The sequence below is a fragment of the Falco punctatus genome (assembly GCF_963210335.1).
Source record: "Falco punctatus genome assembly, chromosome: 4".
Taxonomy (NCBI): Eukaryota; Metazoa; Chordata; class Aves; order Falconiformes; family Falconidae; genus Falco; species Falco punctatus.
This window is the reverse complement of record NC_137583.1, coordinates 98,498,592-98,516,415: the sequence shown is the minus strand read 5'-3', so window position 1 is coordinate 98,516,415 and position 17,824 is coordinate 98,498,592. Positions and strand designations below refer to the sequence as shown.

Here is a 17,824-nt window from a genome sequence, read left to right as displayed (position 1 = left end):
CTTTGAGTTTTACATTCCTTTCTGATTCTCTTCCCCCTCCCTACAGAGTGAGCAAGCGTGGCTGTGTGGTACTTGCATTTCTGCGTGGGGTTAAACCACAACACTTTCTTGGTACTGAAAATTAGCCAGATGATGTTTTAAGGTATCCAAAGGAATGATAATGTTTTCTCATCCACCCACTGCGAGAAACAGAATCGTGCATGGACTTTTCTTTAACCTGTGAAATACAAGCAGTATTTCACTGTATTCTGAAACACATTGGTAAGTTGTAAATCATGGTTGTATCATGATATAACTTCAAAATACCAGTGATCATTAGGCATGAAGACTTTTAGTTATCTGCGGAGTGACCTTTCTAGGCAGTTAGTCTATCTAGCTAGTCCAGGCCAAGAACTAATGATGGTTTGTTGCCAACTGGCACTTTACATAAGCTTACAGCAGTGCATACCGGCCAAGTATATCCACTGTATCGCAATACAGACTTTTTTGGAAGTTCAGAATTGTTCTGTTATTTAAAGTATTTGCAATTTTTTGTAAAAAAAAAAAAATAAATAAATTTCTAATGGCCCAAATCCCCATTGTGCGTGTATATTGGTTTAAGTGCATTTAATTTCCTTAACATGTTCTAAAATATCCCCATTGCGTATGTAAGGAACTGAGGGAGAGAGGAGTTGTGTGTTCTCTGAATCAGGAGTGATTCTTGTATTGAGAAAACGTAGAGAAACTCACTTTCATACTCTAATGGACCTAATCTGGACATGTGGTTAGCCTGTACTCTAGCCCTTCTTAGGATCCATCTTAGATGCACCCATACTGGTCTTCCCATGTGCAGGTGTTTTTGTTCTTGGGGTGGGTTTTTTTTGTTGTTTGTTTTTGTTTTGAAAAGACTACAAAGGCATGCCTGATTTCTGCTATAAACTTTTTTTTCGCCTCTGGAATTTAATAAACTCAGGGGGTTTAGGTGCTAAGATGTGGAGCCCTTAAGACTTGTCATCTGAACAGCTACTGCTACTTTTTTCAGTACAACAGAGCTTTCATTGTTTCTTTTCATAAATAAAGATGCCAATAGCAAACCCAATTATTTTACGCACATTGTTCTTGGTGCTGTGTATGTATTTTTTCTTCTCCTGTGTTTTTTTCCTTATGATATATTTGTACATTTTTTATAAGAATGTTAAAATTACAGTGAATCCTTACAATATATGAGAATAAAAGTCTGTATATATATAAAAGAGAACATTACAGAAAATAGAGGAAATGATACATTAAATTTTGTTTTAGTATATTGTGTGAGTCAGGCTGTATGTTTCACTAACTTTTAGACACAGAGTTTGCCAGGATTTCACAGTATTTCACACTTTATCCATCTAAAGAAATGACAAGATTTACCTAGTTTATAAGAAAGAACAAAATGAGGATTAACCCAATATATTCAAACTGAGATACATGCAGAGCATAAGATTACTAACGCTGGGTTTAATTGCAGTGGATACTTTTACTACAGCAATGCTAAAGCTTTGCCTGGGGATGTATTTATCACAAGGTTCAAAGGACTGTAAGAGACAGGTTGTGTGAACTTTCTTGCTGGACAGAGATACAGCATGCTTTATGGGTCTTGTGTGTTTTCTGGCTGTGCTTTTCTAAAAGAGGACAGTCCATTTGTTTATTCTGCTGCAGCAGAGATGGTGCTTTATAGATTCCTGGCCCACTTTAGGGAAACTTGGTCATACGTGCAGTGACTTGGAGATCTCTGTAAAAGTCTCAGTCCAAATAGCAAATGTCCGAATCCTGCTCAGCTTCCCTAGAGCTGAGTTGTTAAATTGATTGGGTTTTGCTGCTGAGTTTGCTGAGCTTTTGTGTTGCAGTGGTCAGTAACACCAATACTTAGTGGCATGTGTGAATGAATAGCTGTAGATTTAATTTTTGTGGTCTTATTGGATGTGGAAATCAAAACAAGATGGAGCAGGAAAACTGCATTTTCACTGCAGTTACATCCGCTCAGGTAGTGCGGGATGTTACAGCTAATTCAGGTATCCTTGTTGGCAAAGCAGCAGAAATTGCATGGAATTTAGTGTCAACACACAAAGCATTTATTGGTATTACTTTGTGGGTGTGGGGCAGGAGTCTCTCCTGCCCTGCTTGCACTGATGGGTACTGTCTACCCTGTTAAAGTCAGCTTGAACTCCTCAGTGTAGTGTTGATGAATACAAAGCAAGGTGTGCGGGCTCCACGGATCAACATGCTCAGTTCTTGTGTGTCATAGTGTGCTTGAGAGAGGCTAGATAATAGCAGGCAAGGGGAGTGCTGCCATGAGAAAGTATAGCTTAAGGCAGAGCAGTCCTTGTGGGCACCTGAGGTGAAGCCAGGCTTCAGCCAGCCATATTTTCACTCCTGGGAAATGGGAAAAGTCATAACTTCCTTGGAATGGACACATTCCCACATGCTATACTAATTATTAAGGGCAAAGGTCTAACACCAGGTACTTATTATAAATGCCTCCCCATAGAACAAGTTTTCATATTTATTGAATAGATCTGTAATTACGAAAAATGAAAGTCTTAAACTTGGAGCTTCTGGTTCTGAAAGTTTTGGCAGCAAGTGTACTGCCAGTAACTGCACTTAACCATCTGGCTGGTTTCCCTTGCAAAGGGTAAGAAGGTGTTGCTGCTTTTTTTGTAAGTTAGGTTGTGTTCTTTTAGTTTATGCATCCTTCTGAGCTGTGCTGCTATTTGGGAGTATGCTCTTACAGAGTGTGCACCCCACTGTTACTCAGCCAAAGCTCATAGTGCCATCTACTTGATACAGTGACAGAGCCTAAATTTAGGAGCTAAAGCAGGCTCTAGTCAGAGAGAGACAGAAAGATTGCTGGGATAGGGATCTTGGCATATTCGTTGCAGGTTTGTGTTGTGGGCTGTAAGCCTTGCATTCGATGGCTTCAGATTTGGCAGATGACATTTATAGAAGTGGTGAACATCAGGCGAAGCAGTGTGACTCATGATCCAACCTGAGGCATGGTGGAAGGTGGCAGGACTGTTAGGACTGATTGAAAGCGAAGCCGTGTGCTGGTACTGTGGCTGCCGCTCTGCACAGCTCTCTTCTGTAACATCATTACTTCAGTGTTGCCTGAAGAAAGCAAATTAAGCTGAGTTATTCTCAATTGTCCAGCACAACTCTTCCCTTTAGTAGGTTTATTATGATGAGTTAATACGACTCCTCATGCCAGTTGGCTGTCATGTGAGCAAAAGTTACTCTCAGCAAAGTTAACTTCAGTGTAATTTATTTGAATCATCTTAGTCTTGCATTATTAACAAAAACAAACAACAACACCCAAACTCAAAAAAAAACCCAAACAAAAAATCCACAGAAACTTCCCGAATATTTTTCTTTTCTGTGTGAAGGGTATTTTTTTTAAGTAATAATAATTTCAAACAGCTGGTTGTCATTACAAATCTAGTGGTATCATCCCACCCTTGGGTGATAGTTTGTGATGAGTGCTGCAGGGATACTGAAGCAGAGCAGTCTCATGATGTTTCCCAAATAGCTGGCCAGACAAGTTGTGCTCTGCTTTTTTCACAAGCTGGTTATTAGCTCTGTTTTTTCAAAGGTGCTTTGAAGACTGCTGACTAGAGTAGGAGTTATGAGTGGCCTATGATTTTTTAATTTGGACCATAAGAAATCTGACTGTCATATAGAGTATATAAGTAGTATCTCAGGTTTTAAAACAATTAAGTTAAACTTATTTTTCCCCACTTAGTGATCCTTTGAAGAATCTTGTGAGTTACAAACCATGGTTTGGGGCATGGTCTCAAAGATTGCAAGTTGTGGTTTTGAGTATCACATCGCTATAGCATTTGAAGATTTTTCTCATGCTTGAAAGGAAAGGGTCTGTACAGTCTTCCCTCGTTCTCCATCTATAACTGATTTGTTTGAGGAGAGTTCCACTCAAAAAAGCTGAGTAAAAGTCTGACCAATGCATCAAAACAGCTGAGCTGCTGTGAGACTGTAGGAACTGACCAAGTGAATTTTGCGCCATGATTTGGTAAGTGTTGGTAGTGCTGCTCCTCATGTCAGGCAGAAAATCCAAGCTCAAGCTGACTGTTTCTTCCTGTTTCTGGACACACTCCCTCTTGTACTGAAGAGGCCTGCACGCTCAAAATTTGGAAGAAATCCACAAGAGACTATAGCAAGCTTTGATTTGGCCTATGTAGCACTCCAGGGTTTTTTTCAGTCAGATGTGTTTTTCTCCTTGAGACACAGACACTGGCAGTGAGAGGCAGCTATTCTTGTAAGACATCAGGAAATTAGGACCTGCTGGAGAGCATCTATCCCTTGTTTTCTAGGGCTCCGTATCAGTAGTTGAGCAGGAGGGTCTGTGTATCAGTGGGTTTCTTACGCTTTTTCTGGCTAGGATGGGGACCTTCAGCTGCCTAAAGGACATCTGAAGAACTTCAGAGTGGGATATTACATGACTGGTTCTTTTCTTCTTTTTTGCTTTGATATTAAGGTTTTTCAGACGTAGCTCTTCGTTACAAATGGGTTGGGATGGAAGGGGGTTATAAGAGATCTGTTGTACATTCTGCAGCCTGGAAATTTTTGGGGAAATGCTTTCCTTGATTCTGGGACAGTAGGTGGAGCTGTTTATTAGACACTTGAAACCTGCTTTAAAAAGGAAAAGTTCAGAAATGTGGTTGAGAAACAGTTCATTTGCACTAATGGAATGCCATGTTCCAGAATCCCGGAGATGTTAATTCCTTAAAGATCTATCGGTTTAGAAAGATGTGAGTAAACTGGGTTTGTAAAAATGCTACAAATTCTTGGATGCTGCTTCATCTGTCCAGTCTTCATTCTGGCATTCATGTAATTTTCCGTAATGAGTAGATGGAGCAGTTCTGTGCTGCATGTGACTCTCTGGTTTTCTGCCACCTTTTTCTAAGATTACACAAATGTTTGCAATTAAAGTATTTATATTTCTAATATGATAAAATTCTTCTTTGATAACAAAATTAATATTGGTTATGACACAGTGGTAAGGTTGTTAATTTACCTGTTTTGTTTGCATTATAAATGAATTTTTAAACAGAGTCCTTTTGAGGAAGATACAGAAATCAACATTCTTCTCATTACCTCCATTTTGCAAAAGCATCGGAAAGTGGTATTTCCTGCACAGAACAGAGATCCAAGTGACAACAAAAATACCTTTAGGCTGTCTTGCCAAGTGTTCCTTGGCATATAGGGGCTGAGTTCGATTGACATGAGATGGAGGAGCTTAGGTTCAGTAAGGATAGACCTGTTTGTGTTTTAATCTTGCTTTTCATTTCTTTGTCAGAACAAAGATCAGGTAGGTCCAAGGAGATAATACTGTTATGGATCATGGTCTGAGAGTTTTCTTTGAGAACTCGAGTCATTTGCAAAGCCTCTGTCTCTTTCTCTGTTTGATGTGCTACTGTGTGCACTGTAGGCCTGATGGAGGTTTTCTAGGAGAGCTTTCTTAATCTCTTCTTGTGGCGACATCTCCTATAGCGTTACAGTAACTCTGTCCAAGATGTAATGGATTGGTTTAATAGAAGCTGATATTGTAACTGAATTTACATTGAATAGCTTGACAGTTAAATTAAACACTTTTTTTGCCTGTTTACAAGCTCAAAAAGCAGACTAAACATTACTGAATTAAGTCATAGAATACTTAGTTATATATATATATATATATATATATTTTCGCTGTTTTCTTTTGCTAGTGGAAGCCAGTAAAAGGATGATTGCAGTATCTTTCGCCAATCTGCTTAATGATAACCTTTGATATAAGTGAACTTCTTTCATATAACAACCTTCTTTCCAGCATTGGCAGGTGAAAAAATTCATAAAGTAAGCATATAATTTAATTTTCTGCAGCAGGTAATGTAGCAAAACATTATGGTACACAATCAAGAGCACAAGCAAAGCATTACTTGCAGTTTTTATTCATTTTGTACAGGATTTCAGTTAATAAGGTTTATTGGAGAAATAATCAGGTTTACAGGAGAAATAATAAACAGCAGTGTGTCATTTGCAGAACCCCTTGGTCTTTGCATAGTTAATTGTATACTCAGTAAAACTGTTCTTGGAAACCAGAGGGATCTGCTTTTACAGTCTTGCATAACTACAGGCTGAAGTCAGGAATCTGAGGCTTAAAAAAAAAAAAAAAAAAAAAAAAAACAAAACCAGCAGCAGCAGCCCAGCATCTCATTTTAAAGAATTTGAAATTGCCTAATGACTTCTAAAGTGAATTACTCAGTAATGAAAAAATAGCAGTACATCATTCATTATTGCTATTATTTATCTTATCATCAGCTCTGGAAGACTTCAGGATGTTCCATTGTCATGGTTTAACCCTGGCCAGCAACCAAGCATCACGCAGCTACTTGCTCACTCCCCCTCACCCAAAGGGATGGGGAGGAGGATCAGGAAGGAATGTGAAACTAGAGGGTTAAGATAAGAACAATTTAACAGGTAAAGCAAAAGCCGCACATGCAAGCAAAGCAAAACAAGGAATTCACTCACTGTTTCACTAGGCAGGTGTTCAGCCATCTCCAGAGGGCTCCATCATGTGTAACGGTTACTCAGGAAGACAAACACCATAATGCTGGATGTACCCCCTTCCTTCTCCTTCCCTCAGTTTATATACTCAGCATGATGTTCAGATGGTCTGGAATACCCCTTTGACCAGTTTGGGTGCTGGCTGTGTCCCCTCCCAGTTTCCCGTGCCCCTCCAGCCTTCTCACTGGCAGGGCCCAAGGAACTGAACAGTCCTTGACTTTAGTATTAAGCATTACCTAGCAACAACTGAAAACATCAGTGCATTATCAAACTTGTTCTCACACCAAATCCAAAACGCAGCACTGTACTAGCTACTAAGAAGAAAACTAACTCTATCCCAGCTGAAACCAGGACATCCGTGAATACAGAGTCGAATTTTATTCCAGTCATTTGAAAGCTCCTGTGTAGGGAGGGGATGGTGCCCTCTGTAAGTCAGTGATAGCAGATTGCTTATTTCTGAAATGCTTTTGGCATTTTATTGGAATGTGAGTATTTTCGTATAAGAATAATTTCCAGCAGGCATATCCCCTTTGATTTTGAAAATCTTAGCAAAACATTTGGCCACAGATTCAGTAGCTCATACTTTTATGAGGGAAACAAATCAAGCTGCTTTATGGAAAAAGCTTTGGAAAATGTCATTAGAACCAAACAAATTCAGTCATGTTTGCTGAATTTGCAGAAAAGCTGAAATGATCCTTTGAAGGTATAAACTATCCTATTTGTAAGGTATAAACTATCCTATTTGTATCAATTCAGATGGCAGTAAGGATGTTGTTCATTTTAACTGGTTGTTTGGTCATCAAGATGTGAAGGGAAGTGGAGGAAGTAGCTTTTTACTAGGATTTGAAACGAACATTAAGTTTCCTTATGCAATGCCTAGCAATTCAGTTTTGATCACTTCCTTTGGTTTTCTGTGACATGGGTGACTGAATTGCCAGTGAATTAGGACAGCTAAAGTGCCCATTAAAGATGAGGGGAGAGTAATTAATAAAAACAAAATTTTGTGCAGAGGTAGCAGGAGGAAGAAGTTTTCTGGAGTGTCTTTGAGTGAATGTGCTATCTAAAGGAGGAGGATGGAAAAGGAGCACTCCAGGAATATAAAGTCATAGAATTATTTAAGCTGGAAAAGACCTTTGACATCATCAAGTCCAGCTGATAAACCAGGACTGCCAAGTCCACCATTAAATCATGTCCTTAAGCATCCTATCTACACATTTTTTTAAACACTTCCAGCAACGGTGATTCCACCACCTCCCTGGGCAGCCTTCTTCAATGTTTCACCACTCTTTCAGTGAAGAAATTGTTCCAAATATCCAACCTAAACCTCCCCTGGCACAACTTCAGGCCATTTCCTCTCATCCTGTTCCTAGTTATCTGGGAGAAGAGACCGACCCCAGCTGCCTACAGGCGCCTTCCAGGTAGCTGTAGAGAGCAATAAGGTCACCTGAGCCGCCTCCTCTCCAGGCTAAACCACCCCCAGCTCCCTTAGCTGCTCCTCATAAGGTTTGTGATCCAGACCCTTCACCAGCTTTGTTGGAAGTTAATGTCATGTAATGACTACAAGATATTTTTTTTGCTTTGGCTTTTTTTTTTTTTTTGAACAATTTAGGGGATTTTTCCCATCGGTGCCTCACTGTGTGAGGGCCTGCCCTAATTGCAAGTGTCAAGAGTGAGTTTTACACTAAATCAGTAAAAAGAAGAGAATATAGTCTCTGGGGCCAGGTGGCAATTGCTCACAGATCCCACAGGAACTCAAAATTGTTGGAGACTCATATGTAAACTATGTCCTAAATTGTTTGTGGTACAAGGAGAATGGATGGAAGTATCCCGATCTTTGTGTTTGGTTTGAATTGTCTTTTCATTTAACTTACTTGGTATAGTCATGTGAATTATGCCTCGCAGAGGAATTTCGGGATTTTTCATTGTAATTTGGCAACGCAGCACACTAAGCAATGTGTGCCAATAAGCCCTGCCTTAATGTTGCTCTGTTGTTTCTATGCTGAATTCATAACTGGTAACTCATGTGTAATGGTGCTAATGTCCCATCAGCTCATGGTTAGGTAAGGGTTGGTTGATTATTTTAACCTCCATTTAAGCATGAAAAAGACTTCTCAGTCTTCATCATTTGGACATCTAATTAAATGTGAAGCTAATGAAACTGTTCTGGTTTATGCTGCTTGGAAAACCTCTTTCCATCATGTCTTACCTTGATAATTAACTCGTGATTCAGTTGCTATGCCATTGCTACACCTCTTCACCAGAACACCACAGGCTTGGTTGTTAATGCCAATGCTTTTAGGGCATGTAGTCAGCGTTACCAAAGCAAGTAACTTTCTAAACTCCTGCTCTTATGAAATACTTCCTTCCCCCATCCATCTTTCTACTCCTCTCTCTGGGCTTTAGCTCCAATATAAATGGTAACCCCACTCAATTGCAAGTTAGACAGCAACTAGTATCTCTTACTGCTTAATCTTTTTCTTTCTGCCTATGAAGCAAGGGTCACATACTGCTATCAAGCTTTCTTGTTGTTCCTGACTACTGGGTTGGACTCTGAATTCCACCCTGGTCTTTTACTACACTATTAGCAAGATATTTCTGATTGCACACATTTGAGTGGTTTTATTAAATAAACCAGTTTTTTTGGTAGCCTACGTGTATTTCAGTGCAGACAGGGCAGGCTGGTGCAGCAGTGGCTAGCTGATACAAGCAAGACCTTTCTTGACTGCCTTCAGTGCTCCAGAACATCCTCTAGTGTTTATGCTTGCTGCTGGGGTGTAATTCAGCTTTGCTGGCACTGCTAAGCAACTTCGAACTGTGGCAGGAATTGGTGCTAAATGTGTGAGGTGAAGCTGCTTTGCTATGCCAATGAAAATGCAACTAAGTCTTTCTGAAGTGTAGTGTGAAACGTTCTGCCACATGCAATAGGTATATTTGTCTTGTTAAGTCTGGAATTTCATTCCACGTTTGCCAGATGGCTTGTAAGTTGTCTGAAGTTGCGGGCAACTCTTGTCCCCTGTGCTGCACACATGTATGTGGTAAGTGATTTAATTGATATTAGTGAAATAGCACAAAAAGCATCTCTGGTATGCTGTACAATTAGGAGATACTTGTTTTCTTCAGCACAGTAGTGAGTTTTGCTTGTGCTTTTTTCTTTTGTTTCAGTTGTAGTCTTCAGTAGTGTACACTGCAGATGGATGCCCATTTAAGGGACAAAAAGAAGCATTTCCAGTTTGGGGAAGTAATGTTTCCATCAAGGCTATTACTATTTTAATTTTTATCAAGGTTGAGGTGATCATCATCAGTTTGAGATGATTCAAATTTAGGTGTTGCCCAGAGTTAGTGACTTCTATTTTTGAATGGTCTTTATTACTAGTAGAAAAACAAAGTTGTGCTTAAACCATTTTGCTTCCAAAGCTACGTGCCTAATGTCTGTATTGCTGTAGTCTAAGAGGTGATTGTCCTCTTCTCAACATTTAGAGAGAGGTTGCTGCGCTGGGTGTTAAAACCACATTTTGATCAAATAATCTGAGAGACCTTTTTTCTAAGAAGAAATTTGTTTTCTTAATTTTAAGAAAAGCAACAAACATACCTACCAGCCTGAAAGCCCTTGTAAAGGTTTTGGTGGGGAGAATCCAATCCATCATAGGAAACGTGTTAATAAAACCAGTGTACCTTAAGCAGTTACATTTTAGTAGGAGCCTTTGTGTGTCAGACTCAGCCTCACCTAAAAGATTTTTGGATTCTGCTGGAACCTTTCACTGACTTCAAGGTTTTGCAAAGGCATAAAATTCATCTTACGGTGCACCTACTTGAAAAATTTGGGGCCCAGTTTGCGATTCATGTCATTCTTACATTTGGGAAGGTAATCTCAACTGTTCCTGAAGGCTATTAAAGCTTTTTTATCCTGGTGCTTTATTCAAATGTTGATAGGTATTCTTGCTTACTAAAGATTGAAAGGGTTTGTGACTCACAAATATGAGTTTATATAAGTCAAAATTATATATTTAGGGCTACACTGAGCCACAAAATGAAGCTTCAGTAGTTTAAGTTTTAAAAGTAGTTTTGACGGCAACATTTTCTCCTTGGGAAGCTTAAATGTGCGTGGGAAAAGTTTATCTTTGATTTTTTTGAGGGAGATAGAATTTTCTCGGGCATGTCTGAGTAATTTGAATAAAAGAACATATGATGAGGTTGTTCATGGTTCAGAAGATAATCTTGCCATCGTTTCCAGCAAAACATTTTGATGTGTTTTGGAATTTAGCTGATTTTCTACAGGCTGCAGTATTTAATGTATATTTTTTGTTTTGAAGAGTATTTGAATGCTGCTGTTTTGTTAATGTAAGAAAAAAATGGTTTTAGCTATTTGTTATATTAGTAATTAATTAACAAAATGAGAAATTATAGTAGATTTGGAGTCATCTGGCCTTACATTTAAATTACAGTATGTTTTCAAATTTGTAATGCCTAGCATTATCTCTAGCAGCAAATAATAAATTAAAAGGCATTCATTCCTCCATTACGTATATCTCATATAGCACTTTTCACTTGTAGGTGTGATGATGTTCTACAAAGGAGTTGGGTAAATGTTGTCATCTACATTTAGAAATGAAGAAAGAACAAAACCAGTGCTCTGGAAGAATGTACTATTAAGGAAAAGCAAATTGTGTTCTGGTTCCATTAATATATCAATGTTTGTTATTCATACTGTTTTTTAAGTATTTTAACTTATATAGTTTGTATCAAATTCCAGGTACTAGAGAAAGTTTCTAGTTTTGACCCATTTTTCTGTTTGCTCTGCCTAACTCCATAGGATTACTTTCTTTAGATTTCCAAAAGCTTTTGAAAAAAATCCCATTAAAAAATATGAAGAAAAGGTCATGATGTTATCAGGAGGTTAGAAATAAAGAGTTGTTACAGATTAGAAACTGCAGCTGAAATTGAGCAGGAACAAATGGTGAATTTTCGGCTTTGGCTAGAGACATGCGGGGCTTCATGTTAAAGGATGTCTTTAGCTTATTAAACGAAATGAACAGCAAGATGCTCAGAAGCAACAGAAGGATTTAGATTAAGCGAAGTCAAAGATGTCTGCAAGGATGCAGGTAAAGGTTTTGTTTCAAGCTCTGACTGGATTGGGATTGTTTTCCTTTTTTTCTTAAATTCTTTTTGCCTTTTTGACAAATGCTGGGCAATGCCACCTGGATAGAGGAACCTAGATGGGTGTGTGATACTGAGTTTGAGAACTTGTGGTACACAGTTGGGTAGGAAGATACCTCAGAAAAAACTGCCTGTGTGAAGAAAATACTGGAGGATGCAAGAATTATGATGGAATGCTGATGGTCTCATAATTCCACTGTGCAAATTGAAGGTGCCTCCTTGCCTAAAACAGTCATTTCCTCTGGTCAGGAAAGGAGCTAATAAATCATTATGAGAGCCTTCATTAACAGCTTTCTTGTTAAAAGAAATGTAAGAGTGAAAGAGTTTGCCTTACCAAACAGACAAGAGAGAACACAACATAAATACAGAAGGTATTATGTGGTATAGAATTAAGTGCTCTTGCAGTTCCTTTTGATAACAAATGTGCCGTCATCAAATTTACACTAAATAAATCCAATAATTTTTTTTCCATGATTAGGCTAGGGAATTCATGTTCCATATACCAAAGTTCAGATTTAACAGGATTTTTGAACAAACAGACAAGCAACAAAATCACACATTACAGTTACTCAGTACAATAGCATCTTTCAGTCTTTGAAGATTAAGACTATTTCTATAGACAGGAGCAGGGAAGGGAGTTACAAATAAACTGTCTTTGTTCCAGTAACGCCTGCCCATCTAGTCAGACATCTAACCCAGCTGTTACCTGCACCATAGTGCATCTTGGAATAATTAGGAAAAAAAACAAAACAGCAATGCAAAGAATAGGCGGGGAGGTACTCTGATCAGAGTAAAGGAGAATGAAGGTATGTGTATGCTTCAAAGTCTGCTACAGACAGCCTGGGATGCAGCCTTGACAAACTATTGTAATGCTGATGATCGGTTTTGATTATGTGTGCTTCAAAAGGAAAAGATGGATGAAATTTAATTTTGACATCGGGGTTTTAAGTGAAGGCTGGATGAAGAAGCTGCTGAGATAAATTGCTAGCTGTTGTTTAAACAGTTTGCTAAAAATAAGAAGAATTCAGTTTTAAGAAGTTTAAGTCTTCCAAGCTTGATACTTGTGAAAATCCTAATTCTGAGAGCCATTTAGACAACCAGAGGAAGGGAGAAAATAACATTAGTGAATACAGCGCAGCAGCAAGAGGACAACGTACAGTATGTCACCTGCTTTAGATGAATGGGTTTGGGCTGGCATAGAAGAGGTACGGTTTATCGCAGAAGCATATTGTTGGGTTTGGGTTTTTTAATATACACAATAAATTGCTATGCTAGGGGATCTGACATCTTTGCAACATGATGAATTCTTTGGTCTCTAGCAGGCAAGTAACAATACCAGGTGCTCTAGAGTCATTAAAAACCAATGTATTCAGTGCTCTGATACTCAGAAGACTGATGGAAAGCCTTAAGGGAGGCAGGTGATTTTTAATTAACTCAGGTTGTGAATTTTGCTGGAAAAGATCATTGGAAATCTAAATAAAGATTAAATAACAATTCTGGGGAATCCAAAATTAATTTGTCCTAAAAAAAAAGGCAAGCTAGAATTTTGCTGCTACTTAATAAAGTGAAATGTGGAATAATTGTTAGAAATCAGGTTTAAAACTCCTGTGGGTGAAAAATGTAACAGACAGTGTGTGTTGAGCAGTATTTGAATAAATAAGCATTTTTCAATGGTGAAATTTATTTCCAGAGGGCAATATTGTAATGACACCTTCATGGTTCCTTTTCTGTTGGAAACACCTGGAAATGCAAAATGGAATGGGAATTGTTGCTACATAATCTGGCCTAGTTTAAGATGAGGTAAATGTTACGGGGCACATGTCTTTGAAGCGATATTGATGCTCTCAGAAATGCATCAGTTGCCATGACTTCCTTTCTGGATGCACCGGCACAAAGGTCCACATGAGAACAGTTGTGTGTGTAGTCATTGCTTGCATCCATTATGGGATGGATTGCTGCATTAGCCGAAAGAAAAACAGAAGGGGGAAACGGAAGGAAGAGGAGTAATAGCAAGTAGCCATAATACAGAGAAATAAACAGCTAAAGCAGCTTCTCCCTTCAGCTTCTGCTTGCTCACGTGAGTGGAGGGCCAGGAGGAAGGCTGCATGCCTCGGCCATTGGGAAGGCACAGCATCCCCTTGATCTCTCAGAAGAATATTTTTGAGACAAGGAATATTTCTCACATCAAATGTGGTGGAAGGATCATTCTTTTGAGTGAGAACCAATGCCTTGCTCCTGCCTCTCCTTGTTAAAACAAAGTTCTGTAATGCAAAGTAATAGGGGATTAAGTCAGTTTAGTCAAATACTTAATTTTAAAGGCAGATTTGAACCTTTGTTATGATTTGTCCCTGTTGCTGAAACAAAGAATGAAGCTTGGTTTGGACACTTGCTTTTGTACTGTTACAATTAGTAGTAGGGTTGGTGTTTTGGTTTCATTGTTTGGGGGGGTGGGCTGGGGGGGAGATGTCACCAAACTTGGGAGTAAACCTGTTAACACCAGCGCAGCGTTGAGAAGCAGTCACTCTTTATTTACAGCGCAGGGTGCACTGGGGATTGCTCTGCCCAATGTGCACAGCAAGTTACTCAAGGGTACGCATTATATACAGTAGAGTACTTGCGCATTCACAGTCTATTACATATTCGTTTTCATTTATGCACAGAATTGGTTACAAGTATCTCGCTTCTAATGCAAACTGGTACACATCCTCAGGTAGCGCTGCCAAAGCTTTTACCAGCTATGCGTGCCTCCCAAGCGGGGGTTTGCCCCTCTTGGAGGGGCCTATTTGAGTCTGAGGTTGCGATCTCCCACTGCACAATTGCCTCTGTCCTACTTTTAACCATTTTTCTGCAACACTATCAACTTTTCTCCTCTTGCAGCCAGAACTTCTTGGCTTGAAGGCTTCTTTCTGCATAGCATAAGATAACGATGTTCTTTTCACCATCCGTTCTTTGTTTCCCATCCTTCCCAAGGCTGACTCCCTTGATTATGAGTCCCTTCATTTGTCACTTTTAATAACTTTAGAGAGTCAGCTTGGCCTAAACTTTGTGCACAGATTTGTTTAACGTATTGTTAAAAGCTAAATCAGAGTTTGGCGATTTGAGAGTTTGGACAATGGGATCAGAGTGTGTGTAGGGTGTGAAGTTGCTACTTTGAGCAGTGTTACGGCATATATACTGTTAGCTGATGGCCTGCAAACACACAGAGCGATGAAAGAAAGTAGAAGAAGCTGCAGAGCAGTTGTTAATTGATTAAGTATAAATTGTTGGCACTCTGGGAAGAGTATCCCGAGTAAGATGTTGAATCCTAAATAGTGTGTTTTAAAATGAACACGTGTCCAAGCTAGAGAAAGATACTTCCCTGTGCTAGAGGGTAATTTTTTTCAGTGACTTGAAGGGAACTTACATAACTGGAGCTTCTGAATTATGTGATTACCCTTAAAGATACACTTTCAATGACTTGATAAAATAGTACGTACCTGGATAATTGACACTGAGATGCCAGAGACATCTTAGAAATACCCAGTCAGCTAATTAAAATAAACACCATTACTCTTACCTTCTTTTGTTCCTTCCAAGTAGCAGATTCTGTTATGCTTGCTCTATCATGCTGTGTACTATAGGTGTAATAGGTGAATCTTGGCCTGACACTGTTCATATTAGGTCACCTGGTTTCACACCGAAGACTTGTGGGTTATGTTAAATGGCTTGAATTGTGCTCTTATTTCAGGGAAGGGCAAAGCCCCCATCAATCTTGGACATGAGAAGCAGGGCCCTAATTAAATTTAGATTGCTTGGGTTTGGTTTTATTGATTTGTTTGTTTCTTAAGTAGGGTAAAACAGCAAGTCAAAAATATTGAGTCATCTGTGCTCTATTGAACAGATCATAAGACCTCCTTAAATAAAATACTTGCATGTTCTCAGGGGTTTGGTTGGGATTTTGGTTGTTGTAATTGGATACACACGAATGTAGCAGGCATATAATGTATATTTTAAAATGTTTATCCCATTTATGTAGTTTACTGTTTTTCTTACTGCATCTCTGTTTCTTTGATCTTTTGCAAACTTCCCTTTATGTTCTTCTGATTAAATAATAAAACTGGGGATTTCTACCCTGTTGTAAATAAATATTTTATCATTAAGGATTTTGAAGAAGTTGAAGTCATAGAAGACTTTTGAAAATATTCTGAAGAAATTTCTCAGCTCTGCAGAATAAAGGCAGTTTAAAGAAAATTGTTTACTTTAGTACAGCATTTTCTTTTACTTGGATATTTGAGTGTACTTCTAAGATAGAAAAATAGTGCAAATATTCTGGGTAAAGTGTAGTGTGGTGAATATAATCCATTTTAATGGGGTGTGACAAAAGCTGATATTTTACTGATTAGTAATAGAGGATAGAAAGTAGAACTTTCTACTTGATCTCTGCTTTTGGATCTCTCAGATTTGAGGTATGAAAAGAGAGAAGAGAGAGAGAAAGAAATTAAAGGAATTTTATTTTCAAGAAGGGCTAAAATACCACTAAAAACCAAGCTTCTTTAAAGCACCTGTCATTCTACATTCTATAACTGCAGAGCCAAAAATCTGATCTTAATCATCCAGCTCAAGGTATATGCAGTGCATAGAAGGTATGATTTAATATTCATGCATATTTGTACACCTGTGTTCATCTTGACACGTAGATATGGTAAAGAGTAAATAACAAGGATTTGAATAAGAATCAGTTATTTTAATATTAATGAAGAAAATAACACTCCAGTGAGAGTTGAGCATTTGTGTTTTATTTAGTGAGCTTTTTCTTTTAGTCTCTACCCAGACTGAAAACATTCAGAATGTAATTTTGAAAAACTTGTCCTGAACAGAGGGTGCAGATCACTAAATCTAATGCTGAGATTGGTTTGTGCTCTGTGGTTTAGCTGGACACTGTACAGCTAACAAATCTCTGAAACTGCTGCTTGCTTTTACAGCATCACTATAATTATTATTGTTACTGGAGCTTGGTCTGTTTATTTTCTAGCTACTGGTTGTAACTGATGGTGACCTGTCCCATATGAGCCTTCAGATTCATGTAGGAATGGTAATGGTGAGATCAATGAGTCATCATCCTTTTCTTTTGAAGTGTCTCTGCTTAATCTGAGTTTGTTTACAAGGCTGCTCCAAGGCACTCAGCCAGCCTAGTATACATCCATCCTGGAGTATGAATTCAGCTTGCAAAGCATTTGTTTGTCATCAAGAACATTGGTTTTCTCAGGATAGGACCTGCAAGATACCTTTTGACAATCGCAATAGTCTGGTGACTGGTTGCAGAAGCAAAGCCAAAGTCAGTCAGTAAGCCTGCTGGTGTTGGAGATTTTTCCGTTAGTTAGCTTGTGGCACATGCATGATGCAAAACACCAGTCTGTTGTACTTTCTAGCCAAGCTTGTCTAGGTGAAGGACCATGGTTTATTGTAGGGGTCTGCAGGCGGGTTAGTTGACCTTGAAGACTTAGTCGTGTACCTTAAAGACAGCCACAAAAATGTCAAGCATGTAAACAGGATGTGAAAACCTGGAACTTAAAACCACAGCATACAGGCAGATACAGCAACAGCAAATAGCAAGCAAGAAGAAGACAGAAAGCCTATCAGCATCTGGCATGTACTATCTAATATATATAAGCAATATGTAAAAACAACAAAGCGCCATCTTGGCCATTTTGTCTGAATCCAGCCATGCTGATACAGTGTTTTTTAGTCCATCTCGACTTGCATCTCCACAGTTTACCTCACACCTTTAGACTCTGTAATTTGTTTCCTTGACATCTCTTACAAGTTTAAAAACTTCCCTCCACCTGTGCATGCTTTTTTTCTGTTGAATGTCTCACTGCTTGCAGTGTTCAAGAATCTGTTTAGCTCAGGGATCTGGCTTAGTTTTGGCTGGCTGACTTGGGTGCTGATAGTAAGGTAATGCAGTGTCACAGTGCTCAACTTGAGCAAGTCGGCCAACTGTGTTTCTGGGTCCTCAGGGCCAGTTTCACCTGCAATGCCCAATTGCTTGTATGTCAGGTCATGTTGCCCCAAGTCAACGTGGTTTATGTCTACAGGCGAGACAAGTGCAGCAGTGGCT

At 38.9% G+C, this 17,824-nt stretch overlaps 1 protein-coding gene across 6 annotated transcripts in view; it reads left to right on the top strand.

Moving 5' to 3' along the window:
- Positions 1-17,824, top strand: part of MYRIP (myosin VIIA and Rab interacting protein) — a 340,631-nt gene that overhangs the window by 176,997 nt on the left and 145,810 nt on the right. The gene's annotated exons all lie outside the window — the stretch shown is intronic.